The sequence below is a fragment of the Amblyomma mixtum genome, chromosome 3, assembly GCF_055824585.1.
Source record: "Amblyomma mixtum isolate Tamu chromosome 3, ASM5582458v1, whole genome shotgun sequence".
NCBI classification, from domain to species: domain Eukaryota; kingdom Metazoa; phylum Arthropoda; class Arachnida; order Ixodida; family Ixodidae; genus Amblyomma; species Amblyomma mixtum.
In genome coordinates this window covers 390,345,701-390,358,454 of record NC_143014.1, presented here as the reverse complement: position 1 = coordinate 390,358,454, position 12,754 = coordinate 390,345,701, and the positions used below count along the sequence as shown (strand labels likewise).

The 12,754-nt window shown below is 52.4% G+C and overlaps 1 protein-coding gene and 1 long non-coding RNA gene across 2 annotated transcripts in view; one reads left to right on the top strand and one right to left on the bottom strand.

Moving 5' to 3' along the window:
• Positions 1 to 12,754, top strand: part of LOC149357154 (tachykinin-like peptides receptor 86C) — a 685,354-nt gene that overhangs the window by 273,007 nt on the left and 399,593 nt on the right. The window lies entirely within an intron of this gene.
• LOC149357155 (uncharacterized) lies at positions 384 to 2,716 on the bottom strand. The gene is made up of 3 exons (XR_016289884.1): positions 2,652 to 2,716; positions 1,263 to 1,393; positions 384 to 455 (listed from the first exon to the last, which is right to left on the bottom strand). It is a non-coding gene; the product is annotated as an uncharacterized LOC149357155 (long non-coding RNA).

Genomic DNA, 12,754 nt, shown 5'->3' with positions numbered 1-12,754 from the left:
ATCGGTGTCGGCACGGGTTCAGTTGGTGGCTTATCGCTTCTGCTATCAGCAGCATCCGTTCCTCCAAATAGCCATAGCGATCCACTGGTTTCTTCACCCGGGCTGACCGGCGCAGCGTCATCTCCTGGGGTGCAGGGTCAACGGGTGCTGACGTGGGTGCGTTGTGTTCAGCCAGCGGATGTCCCGATGGTGCTGCTGCTTGACTGTTTGTCCCTGTGTGTGTGGAGCCCTCGTCGTAGCGTTTGCGGACTTGATCAGCATGACGACGAACCACCACCTCATCTTCCGTCTTGACAGTAACTAGTCGAGCGCCTGTTGTTGACTTCACCTTTCCGGGTGTCCACTTGTCACCCACTCCATAGTTACGGACTAGTACTGGGTCCCCCGGTGCGAAACTCCAGCTGGCGTCGTCCGAAGTTCTCTTAGCTTCCCTGCACAGCTGCGCAGCTTTGTTCCTGGGAGGAAAACACATGTCAAGTCGAGTGCGTAGTCGATAACCTAACAGTGTTACTGAAGGTGAAAGGCCGGACTGCCGCGGGGCATTCCTGTAACGACACAAAACTCGCGCGAGTGCGGTTGAGAGATCCACGCCCGGCATCTTCTTTAGTCCATCCTTCACCGTCCTGACTGCACGTTCTGCGAGTCCATTGCTCTGAGGATGGTAGGGCGGTGTCCGAATGTGGGCAATGCCGTTTCTTTCCATGAATGTGGCGAAATCCGACCCCGTAAAGGGCGTGCCATTATCAGTTACTACAGTGCGCGGTAGTCCGAACTGGCTGAACAGCGTACGCAGCGCGTTTACCGTGCTACTTGACGTTGCACGCGCTAGTGGAATTGCCTCGATCCACTTACTGTGGGAATCTACCACGATTAGCAACATTTTATCTCTGATAGGTCCGGCAAAATCCAGGTGCAGACGCGACCACTTTTCTTCGGTTGCTGGCCAGTTCACTGGCTCACGAGCTGGTGGCATTGGTAAAGCCTGGACACAGTTTCTGCATTGAGCGGCAATTCGGCAAATATCCAGGTCAATCTCCGGCCACAAAAATTTAGACCGCGCTACCTTCTTCATGGTGCAGACGCCCTGATGGGCTTCGTGCAGCATCATCAGCAATCTAGCGCGTGCCTGTTTGGGGATTACTACACGATGTCCCCACAGTAGGAGGCCATCCTGAACAGATAACTCCTGCCGCTTTTTGTAGAAAGCCATCATCTCAGAGTTACCGGTTGAACACGCGTTGGGCCAACCCTCACGGACGTACCTGCATACAAGGGGTAGCACCTCGTCCGTTGCTGTAAGTGACCGCAATTCATTTATGGTGATGGCCGACTGGTCCCACTGGTCGATGGCGAGAACAAACTCTGCGTCGCCTTCCGGTGCAGTCTCGGTTTCCTGCAAGGTTTGAGGTAAAACGGCTTAGGACGTCCGCGTTGACCATCATTTTACCGGACTTGCAAAGAAGCTTGTATTTGTACGCTCCCAGTAAGAGCGCCCATCTTTGTATTCTGGCGGCGGCCATGACTGGGGTCTGGCGATCCATTCGCAGAAGGCCAAGCAGAGGACGGTGATCCGTGACCAGGGTGAACTCCCTGCCAAGTAGGTAGTCACGGAAACGTGAAACACCGTAGACAAGAGCTAACGCTTCCCGTTCAATCTGTGAATACTTCGTTTCAGCCGAAGTCAAGGTCCGGGACCGAAATCCAATGGGCCTGTTTTCTCCATTTATGCGATGGAACAGTGCCGCTCCTACCCCATGAGGAGAGGCGTCGCATTCCAAAAGTAGCTCGAGCTTCGGATTGAAATACGTTAACACAGGAGCTGCGCAAAGAGCCTTTTTCGCCAGCTCGAATGCAGCTTGCTCTTTTTCGCTCCACATCCACCTGGCTCCCTTCGTCAGCAGCTTGTACAAAGGAGCAAGCAATGTGGACAGATTAGGGAAAAACTTATTGTAGAACGTGATGAATCCAAGAAAAGCACGCAGCTCTGTAACATTACGCGGAGAAGGGGCTAGTCGGATAGCATCGATGTTCTTCTCAATTGGATGTAACCCGTTTTTGTCAATGCGATGACCAAGATATGTGACTGCTTGCTCGGCGAAGCGACATTTATCAGAGCGCAGCTTAATACCATGTTCCCTGAAGCGCTGCAGCACTGCTTTCAAGTTGGCGTCATCTTGGCTCTTATCAGCTATCAGCACATCGTCAAGGTAGGCCTGCACGCCGGTTAACCCTTGGAGTACCGATTCAATTTTCCGCTGGAAGATTGCTGGCGCCGATGAGATACCGAATGGTAGCCGGTTGTAGCAGTAGAGCCCTTTGTGAGTGTTAATGACGGTCAGTTTCCGCGAATCCTCGTCTAGCGCGACCTGGTTATAGGCATCCCGCAGATCTAGCACACTGAACCGTTCTCCTCCCGCTAAATTGGCAAACATATCGTCAATGACTGGCAGCGGGTATTGCTCAACCTCACACACTGGATTTAGTGTAGCTTTAAAGTCTCCGCAAATGTGCACCGAGCCGTCCTTTTTCAAGACGGGAACAATGGGCGTGGCCCATTCCGAATATGGCACTGGAGATATTATCCCCGCTTCCGCGAGCCTATCCAACTCCTGCGACACTTTCTCTTTGTACGCAAAAGGAACCTTCCTTGCCTTGAAAAACTTCGGAGTCGATCCGCTCTTGAGATGAATCCGGGCTGGCGGGCCTTTCAGGAGTCCCGTAGTCTCGGTGAAAAGATCGGCGTAACTGGTCAGTAGTGCCAAAGCCGGTAGCGGGGCAGCTGGCGGAATTGTGCTGGTCTTGTTGGGTTGCGCCTTGACGTGAAGGACAGCCGTTCCCGTGTCATCCAGTTTCTGCAATAGATCCCGGCCACAAAGACTGGGGCCTTTGCAGTTTAACACCACCAGGTTGCATTCAACGGTCGCTGCTTGATAAGACACGTCCATGCTCATTACCCCAAGTACGGGTAGCTTCCCGAGATAGCACGACAACTTTATCGGCGATTTCGCAAGCGGAGGCCATTCCTTACGATGCTTGTCATAGATAGCTTTTGAAATGACGCAGACTGGGGATCCGGTATCAATGTCCATTTTTAGGTCAACGCCGTTCCACGTGAATGTTTTCTGAATGGGCGGTAGCAGTGTCTGCTTCGTGCGGAGAGACCAAATCTGCGATGTACTACTATCACTGTCCTCAGATTCCTGCTGCGTTTGCGCTTCCATGGTACCGGTTCTGTTAACAATGTCCGATGAAGAGCACATCCTCGCTAGATGACCGTACTGTCTGCATTTGAAACATTGCCGTCTGTTAAAGCGACACGCTTCCGTCTTGTGGCCATGGTTCCCGCAGCACTGGCATTGCTTTTGTGGCCTGAACTTCGGCTTTTCTCTCTCTGGTTTGCGCCGACGAGTTACATTGAGCACGTTAGCACCGAGAGCTTGTCCGGTTATGCCCCGTGAATCAAGTTCCGCGCTTTCTGCAGCTAGCGCGAGAGCCTCTGCTTCCTTTAGCGACAGGTCCTTTTTCTCCAGAAGTTGCTTTTGCAAACTTTTCGATCTGACGCCGCACACGATGTGGTCTCTTATCATTCTGTCTAGCATAGACGAAAAATTGCAGTTCTGTGCTATTTGTCGTACAGCAACAATGAATTCTTGCACGGATTCCTCTTCTTTCTGATAGCGGTTGAAGAACTTGAAACTTTCTGCTATCTCGTTCGGTGTAGGATCATAGTAGCTGCTCAAAGTGTCGACCACCTCATCGTAGCTCAGCGAACTTGCTTTTGCTGGCGCTACTTTACTGCACAAAACTTGAACTGTCTTTGTCCCAAGGGCGGCTACGAGCAAGGCCCTTTTCTTTGCGTCAACTGTGATTTCATTGGCTTCCAAGTACGCTTCAACTTTCACTAGGTAAGCTTGCCACTTATCTTTTTCATCATCGAAGTCCGGTAACCTGTGACCCATGTGTGCCGCTGCCCTGGGCCCGATGTCCTGGTTCAGCCTCGTCGCCACTGTTGAGACGGCGTTGTCGGTGGACAAGCCGCTCCCGGTCGATGCATCAGACAGCGTAGCCAGGCCGGAGAATGACGCTTTATTCTCGGATCAAGGGATATTATATAGCCAGAGGGGCGAGGGAAAGAGGGGCGAGGGAGAGAGAGAAACGAATGAAAGATCGGTGTCGGCACGGGTTCAGTTGGTGGCTTATCGCTTCTGCTATCAGCAGCAGTATGTATGTATGTATGTATGTATGTATGTATGTATGTATGTATGTATGTATGTATGTATGTATGTATGTATGTATGTATGTATGTATGTATGTATGTATGTATGTATGTATGTATGTATGTATGTATGTATGTATGTATGTATGTATGTATGTATGTATGTATGTATGTATGTATGTATGTATGTATGTATGTATGTATGTATGTATGTATGTATGTATGTATGTATGTATGTATGTATGTATGTATGTATGTAGAGGTGGCGCCGCCCTGGTTAGCTGGCTGACTATCGTGCTCCGTTTTTCGCCTGCCCCTGGCCTGGTCCAGGGCCTCGCCCGCCCCTGGATTTACACGCCATCGCGTCAGGAAGACATCCGCACCACGTGGACACCATTGGCATCACGGCCCGCTGTCGAGCTGGCGCTCCAAGCGCCTCCAAAAATCTGCTGCGGCGCGGCGCCTCACTAACCCTAACGCGCCGCGCCTGCACCTCTGGCATGCAGGGTCTCAACAAGCCCCTGAAGCCGAAACCCACCCATACCTCGCCGGTGTCAACTTCTTCCGACGGGGCCGCCGCGGGGCCTACTCCAACCACGCTTACAGCCATGCCTCAACCGGCTCCGTTCAACACCGGCCCTACCACCGCGCCCATTCCCGTCGCGTTCTCCGACGCTGGGAGCTCCGAATCGACAGCCGCAACGAAGCCGGCAGCGTTCGTCAGCGCCGCGGCGTCCACTGCTGGCCAACTCCACGCATTAAGGGACGCCAAGAGCTTCGGGCCCACAGACGCATCGCAGTCGACTGCGTTCGTCGCCGCCGCCAGTGCCGCCGCACCTACTCGGACTACACTTCCCGCTGACAGCAAGTCCAGCACCTTGGTACCTGCGTCGCAGATTGCGGCTCAGGCTGACGACTCAGCAGACATGGACCTTACGGCGCCCCCGGTCGACGGCCATCTCATTCCGGCCCCTGAGGTCGGCTGGACCACCATCGGTGCCTGCCGTAAGCCTGCCTCCGCCATCCTGCCCCTCACCGAGCTCATCACAGTTGCCATCCAGCTTCCCCCTGGCACCCTCAACTCCAAGATACCGCTCTACGACGTGCTCGCCGCAGTCGTCTCCACTGCACAACTGTCCTCCGAGAGCAGTGCGGAGATTACCCTTCAGGCCAAGCCAGCCCAAAGCCTCGTCTTTTTAAAAACTCATTTCCCTCTCACCGCTCACCTCCTGCTTTCTATCACGCATCTTCAGCTTCACGGTAAGCCTATCACCATTAAAACATATGCCCCTAATCCTCCCATCTCATGCCTCGGCGTCATCCATAACGTCGGTGGCCGCTTCACCCCTGATGACCTCATGCATGATATCGAATCATTCAAAACCGATATTCTTGCTGCTCGCATGATGGGCACCACTCAATCGGTGCTCATAACTTTCGTTGGAACCGTAATCCCCCACTTTGTGTATTTCAAACGCGTTGCCTTCCGGTGCCGTCCCCATAAGCCTCAGCCTCCCACCTGCACCCGTTGTCTCCCTCTTGGACACCGCGCCCACCAGTGTCCACGGCACAGCGTTCCGGCAAAGTGCCGTCGCTGTGCTGCTCCTCTACCCGCCGACCCTTCCGCTCATGTATGTGCCCAGCCCTGGTGCGTTCATTGTCAGATAAACACCCACCCCTCCCTCGACCCCACTTGCCCCTTCCTCCTCGATAAACAACGCGAGTGTGCCAAAGCTGCATACCTACGACGCCTAGCTTTGCGCCGGGCCACGCAACCCACCCCCTCCTCCTCCTCTAATCATGAACCTCCGTCAGCTCCGGTCACGTCACCACCAGGCTCCTACGCCGCCAAAGTTAAAGAATCCTCGGTTCCAGCGTCCCTTTCCAGCGTCTCTTCCACTGCACCACCCTCTCCATCCCTGACTGACGAGAGCCGCTCCTTCGACCTCCGGCTCGCTATGCTGGAACGCCAGCAGCGAGAGCAACAGCGCATTTCCCACGACCTACAACAGATCCACGCCTTGACCCAAACCCTCCAGACAACCACCTCCTCTCTTACCTCCCAGCTTACCAAGCTAAATGAGCACCTTGCCACACTCACCACTCCCTCCTCCACCGCCCAGGTCGCCCCTTTGGCTGATCTTCTCGAAACCACCACACAGGCACACCACACTCGCTTGGTTCAGCTAGAGACATCGGTTCTGCAAATTCTTACCACCCTCCAAGCACAATCGAAACAATTAGAATCCTTCACTTCTACGCTCCAATCCCTGCATGAGTCACTGCCCCCGGCCAAAAAGAAGGAACGCGTACCCTCACGAAGTTCTACCTCTACACTATCATAATGGCTTTTGGCGAGGACCTTGAGATTGTGCAGTGGAACTGCCGAAATCTGTGCCATAATAAGACCCCCCTCCACCAGTATCTACTCTCCCGCCCCTCCCTGCCCCATTTTCTCCTTCCCCAGGAGACCCGGACGGCCCGCACTGTCCCAGGCTACCGCGCCTACCATGCCACTACGGCCACACCACTTGCGCCTATTTATGTACGTAGCGACGTGCTCGTGGAGCCACTTGATATCCCCTCCGTCCTTCTTAAATATTTAGTTGGTGTGGTCTATTACCACCCTTCTTCCCGCGTCTCACTCGCCCTTTTGTCTTTCTACAACCCCCCTGTCACCTCCTCTTAATTTCCGCCCTGGGCAAGTTCCTTCACTCTCTTCCTTCTAACTCCCATCTCCTCTTTTGTGGTGACTTTAATGCCCCTCACACACTCTGGGGCTACCCTCAAACCCTCAAACCCGGCCGCCTCCTCCACTGTCTGGCCGAGGAACGCCACCTCACCCTTCTCAATACTCCTGGCTCCCCTACTCGAGCGGGCACTGCCTCACAGCGCCCCACGACACCCGATCTCACTTTCTCTCGGGGTTCACTTTCATTTCACTGGCAAGTGACAGCCGAAACTCTTCTCAGTGACCACTATCTTGTCCACATTTCCACCTCTCTTTCCCACATCCCTCGATGTCATCCGGTCACTCATACTGACTGGCACGCCTTCCGCGCTAATCTCGCCTCTGACTCCTTTCAATCCTACGACGACTGGACGTCGCGCATCACTGCAGCGCTCACCTCCAGTAGCCGTCGTGTTCGCTCTTGTCACCCAGTCCCAGACCCAGATCCTCACCTACTCCGTTTATGGCGTCGCCGTAAACGTCTTCAACGCTTCTTCCGCTGCCAACCCCACAATGCCCAACTTTCTTCCCGGATCACTGCACTGCGGGCCGAGATCGTCGCCCACTGCGCCTCACTCGAGCACTCTCGTTGGAGTACTCTTTGTGACCGTCTTGAGTATGCATTGCACTCGCGATCCACATGGTCTCTCTTCAAATCCCTCCTTGGCACTAATCCTGCCCTTGCTCCCACTCTACCTAAAGCCCTCACTCAGGAACTCCCTCCGATGTTTTTGATCAGCTCGCCTCTCTCTATCTCCCGCCCCCTCTGGCACCCTCCTACCCGGTGTACTGCGGTGGACCTAACCCCGATCTGGACCAATCCTTCCCTCTCCGGGAGCTCGAATCGGCTCTGGCTGCTAATGCTACACGCTCGGCTCCCGGTGAGGATGCCATTACATACACCACACTTCGCAACCTTCCTGACTGCGCCAAAGAATTCCTCCCTAAAACCTACAATCATGCATAGGACAGCCGCTGCCTGCTCAGCTCCTGGACCTCCTCCCTCATTTCTATGATTCTTGGCTTTCCTTTGCATGCAGCCAAGAACGTGAAAGCCCTCCACCATGCTGTCACCACCTGCCACTCCGTAACTCACCTCCTGCGGCGCGGGGTCACTCGGCGCTCAGGTCTCCACGAGGCTCATGCGTGCCGAGTTGCCCACGCGCTGGCCCTCAACAAGGTCTTGTACTTTGCACCCTACGTTTCCTTCAATCAGACTCAACTTAACGCTCTTGAGACTGCCCTTGTGGGGCTCTACAAGGCAGCTCTCAACCTCCCTATCGCTACCTCTACTGCAAGGTCTTTGCAACAGGCCTCTTTCATCCTCTCCGTTCTCTGCTCTCTCTCCATCATGACTCGCAGATTGCCCGGCTTTCCCTTACCCGTCAGGGTCAGTGGTTACTGACTCAAGCGGGTATCTCGCCCATTCCCTGCGCCCCGTTTACCTCTCCTATTCCCACCCCGGCTCTCAATCTTCGGATCCTCCCCCTTCCGTCCAACATGTCCCCCGTTCTGCACGCCGGCCGTCGTCATGCGGCCGCACAGCACCATTCCCCTCTCTTTGATACCCAGGGTGTAGCTTACACGGATGCCTCCTTCGTGGCTCCTAGAGGTTCCTGCGGCTACGCCCTGTACCACCCCCACCTCCCCGCTCCTGAAACTCACACCAGCGGCCGTTTCTACGCCCTCCGGATGCATTGTCCCTCGAGGTCCTCGCCATTGCGCATGCCCTCCAGTCATTTGCCCTCCTTCCCTCTCTTCAAGAGTACACAGTCTATTCAGACTCACAAGCCGCTATACACCACATACAGAAACGCACCCTAACCCCTTCTCTTCAACAGGAGGTCGAACGAGCGGTCTCCGCATTGCAGCCTTCCATCGATTTCCTCCGCTGGGTCCCTGGGCATTCAGGGATTGACGGCAATGAGCTGGCTCATCAGCTCGCCCGTGACACACTCTTCCGGGCACCGTTGATCCCCTGGCCCAAGCCCTCGGAGGACGGTGGGAGATTCACCCTTCGCCGCACCATAAAAGAGGTCTACCTCGAGCTCCGCCTCGACAAACGCCTTTACCCTCCCCCTCATCCATCGCTCACAGTGCCGGAGGCACGCCTTCTTCGGCACGTTCAAATGAATGCAGTCATCACCCCGTCTCGCCTCTTTCTCTATCGCTATCGATCGAACCCTTCCTGTCCCAACTGCCCCTGTATCTATGCGGACCTTGCCCATTGCCTCTTCTATTGCCCGGCTGCTCAGCAGTCGGGTTCCTACCCCCCACCTTCTTTATCCATCACCACCTGGCTCGACTGGCTTGGCGCTGAAGGGGAGGAAGAACAGCGACTTCTGGTCGCCCAGGCGGTCGACATGCTCGGACTGTAAATTTTGGCCGAATAAACGTCTTCTACTACTACTACTACTACTCTGTATGTATGTATGTATGTATGTATGTATGTATGTATGTATGTATGTATGTATGTATGTATGTATGTATGTATGTATGTATGTATGTATGTATGTATGTATGTATGTATGTATGTATGTATGTATGTATGTATGTATGTATGTATGTATGTATGTATGTATGTATGTATGTATGTATGTATGTATGTATGTATGTATGTATGTATGTATGTATGTATGTATGTATGTATGTATGTATGTATGTATGTATGTATGTATGTATGTATGTATGTATGTATGTATGTATGTATGTATGTATGTATGTATGTATGTATGTATGTATGTATGTATGTATGTATGTATGTATGTGTGCGTGTGTGTGTGCGCTCACGCGCGCGCGTGCGTGCATGCGTAGGTACGTAGGTACGTGGGTATGTATACAGTATGTGCGTGTTGTGTGTGTGCGTGTGAGATAGAAACAACTACTAATACGTTACCGTCGTCTTAAACAGAGAAAGCGAATAGTATTACCGATTCATACAATATATCTATATAAATTTTCAAACGAAATTTAGAAACTAACTGGATAGTTGGAACGTATTCACTGTAAAATACGGTTAAAATTCTTTGTACCTTTGGTGCTTCTTGACCATGACTCCAGCCACGTAAAGAAAGAAGCAAAATCTCCTGCAACACGTGCACAAAAAAAGGGCCATCAGAAACACAGACGGGATCCCAGTACCGATGAATACACGAGCCTGGCACATATCAGATACATACAGCTCGGTACACGCTTCAAGCAGTCATGCAGCTATAAAGCAAGACCCCATTGATAGAAGAAAACGAGCGCGGCTGCTTTGTTTGCATTACCGATATCTCCCTGTGTCACAGTTCTCCCCGGCGTTACTGTCGGGCGCTGTTCACCACCATAATATTGAAAACACACTGGCACAGTCGTCGAAACAAAAATTCATTACCGTTACTTGTTGCGTTTAGTGGCTCGAGAACACGGATAAATGGCAATCATTTTTCACTGCTGCTTTCTATAGGCCGTTTATGGACAGCAGCTGCAGCTGGTCCCATTAGGTACACCAACGTTTCGAGCCTCGTGAGCCGCAAACTGCTGCTCCGCAACTTTTCTTACGTGTAAAGTGTGTTTTACGCTCGTAGCTGCTATTGGAAGGGGTCTGGTGATCTCATTGTGCGTTGTCCATGCTCGGCGTGCGTCACAGGGTTCATGAATGAAATAACAAAGGCAAAATAGAATGCGGCCCTGCACATTGACGAGGCTAGTGCTAAAAGCATCTAATATGAAAAGAGAAAAAAATTAAGAGGGTCGTACAATATGATGCGACAAATCTGCGGTGCCCTATTGGATGTACATTTTGCTTTTAAACTGGCGGCCTTTCCACTGCATCCTTGAATTTGGCTTAGCCGTCGGTTTTTGTTCCGGCGCTGCGTGGGCTCCTGGTGGGTGAGGCTGAAAACTGGAGAGGGGTAGGTGGTGGATGGCGCTTCTAGAAGGTGAAGGCTGAAGGTGGGAGTGGGGAAGGTGATGGCTGGAGGTTCGTAGGTGGGAGATACATTTTTTACCTGTCGGGCGCCCACATGCACACAAACGCGCAGGCGCACACGCGCGTGCGGAAAAAATGGCTAAGCACGAAATATTGTGCAAAAGTACGGTGGGGCCCCCCAATTTCGGGGGTAGGCCACCAAAATTTTTGCCTTTGGTCAAACCAAGTCCGGAGGTGTCCCAGGTCTGTTCCGAACGTGGGTCAACTCAATTTTACGATTTTCGGAGCTGAGAATGGAACCCCTCTTCCGGAGGTGAACCCATTCTATTTTGAGACTATGTCAAGCTTGTCTTCCACCCAAACACACATTCACCTGGAGTCAAATTCTGCCAAGGTCATTCCATGGGCAAATTTCGGGTGTCCTAACTATGTTTGAGACCCGCCTCATGTGCCGTACCATGTGTGGTCGGTCATCCTTACCCTGCAGTAACACCCCCAAAATTGAGCATTGCTTGGTCCAGTGCCATGCACACCCATTGCCTTATTGAGCCTGACTGAGGCTTCGTTTTCATCGTGTGAGACACATTGTCGAGACCGCTGGAAGTAGGCTAGAAGTGTTTTCGTCCCAAAAATGATGACTGTCGTTCTGCATGCTCGCTGTTTATAAACACTGGTGGACGCACGGCGCGAATGTCACTCACTGAAAAGCCACAGGTGGCTGACGGCACCGAGCAACGCTGCAGTCGACGAAACTTGAGTGCGGTCGTTGGCCCAGAGCGCGTCTTTCCCTGCACACAACACACAAAATTCATTAAAGCGACAAAAACGACAGCTATCCACTGCATACCACCTTGGTGTACGAGTGAACGGCATAGAACGTCCACCTATGAACCCAACCTGGCTTACGTTGGCGGCGGCCGTACAGTCTAGCGTGAAGGTTATCGCGCGATCGTCGTCGGAGAACAGAAACAGCGCCATGGCCCAGAGTCCTCTGCCGTGGCGAGGGAGGTATCAGGCCAGCTACCCTCACTCTATTTGCTGTTCCTTAAGCAGCCACCACTCCCTTCTGCAGGCCAGCTACCCTCACTCTCTTTGCTGTTCCTTAAGCAGCCACCACTCCCTTCTGGGAACATGGCTTTAAAATTGTTTTGCTTCATCGAACAGGCAGTGATGGTATTGCGCGCGACGTATTCTTCGGTATTAAGGCGGAAGCCTTTAATGCCTCATCGTTGTAAGCAGGAGCTGTCGACAGAAATGTCACGCTTTTCAATTGGTTGAAACGGTCGTGACGTCACAGTGCGCGAATTCCAAACGGGGTCAATTGTACTAACCATGCAACCAATTAAAGGGATCGGATAGTGATGCTCCAAGTAAGTTTGAGAGAGTTTAGTTAATTGCTTACTTAACCAATTAGTCCAATTAACCTTTCTAGTCAGACCAGACAAATCAATAAAACCGAGTAAGAAATTGCCCGAGCTTGGGAATCGAACCCCGGTCTCCGGAGTGCGAGTCGAGCACGCTACCACTCCGCCATGCCAGCTCGATGGTTTCGAATGAACAAAGGTGCGTCTAGTGAATACGGTGTCTTCGTTCACTCCCATCTTCCTCTCTTCCCGTTACAGCGAGGTTTAGGTGTCCACCGAGATATGAGATACAGATACATTTCCTTTCCTCAAAAACCAATTTACCGACTAGCAAGGCGTATTTGTCCGCGTTTCAGATTGGTCCAAATTGTCGTGACGTCACCACGCGCGAATTTTGACGGGTGTCCACCAAAATATGTGAGACAGTTCCTGCGCAACTTCCTTTCCTCAAATACAATTTTCGACTAGTGTCTACTGAGATATGTGAGACAGTTACTGCGTAATTTCCTTTCCTCAAATACAATTTTCAT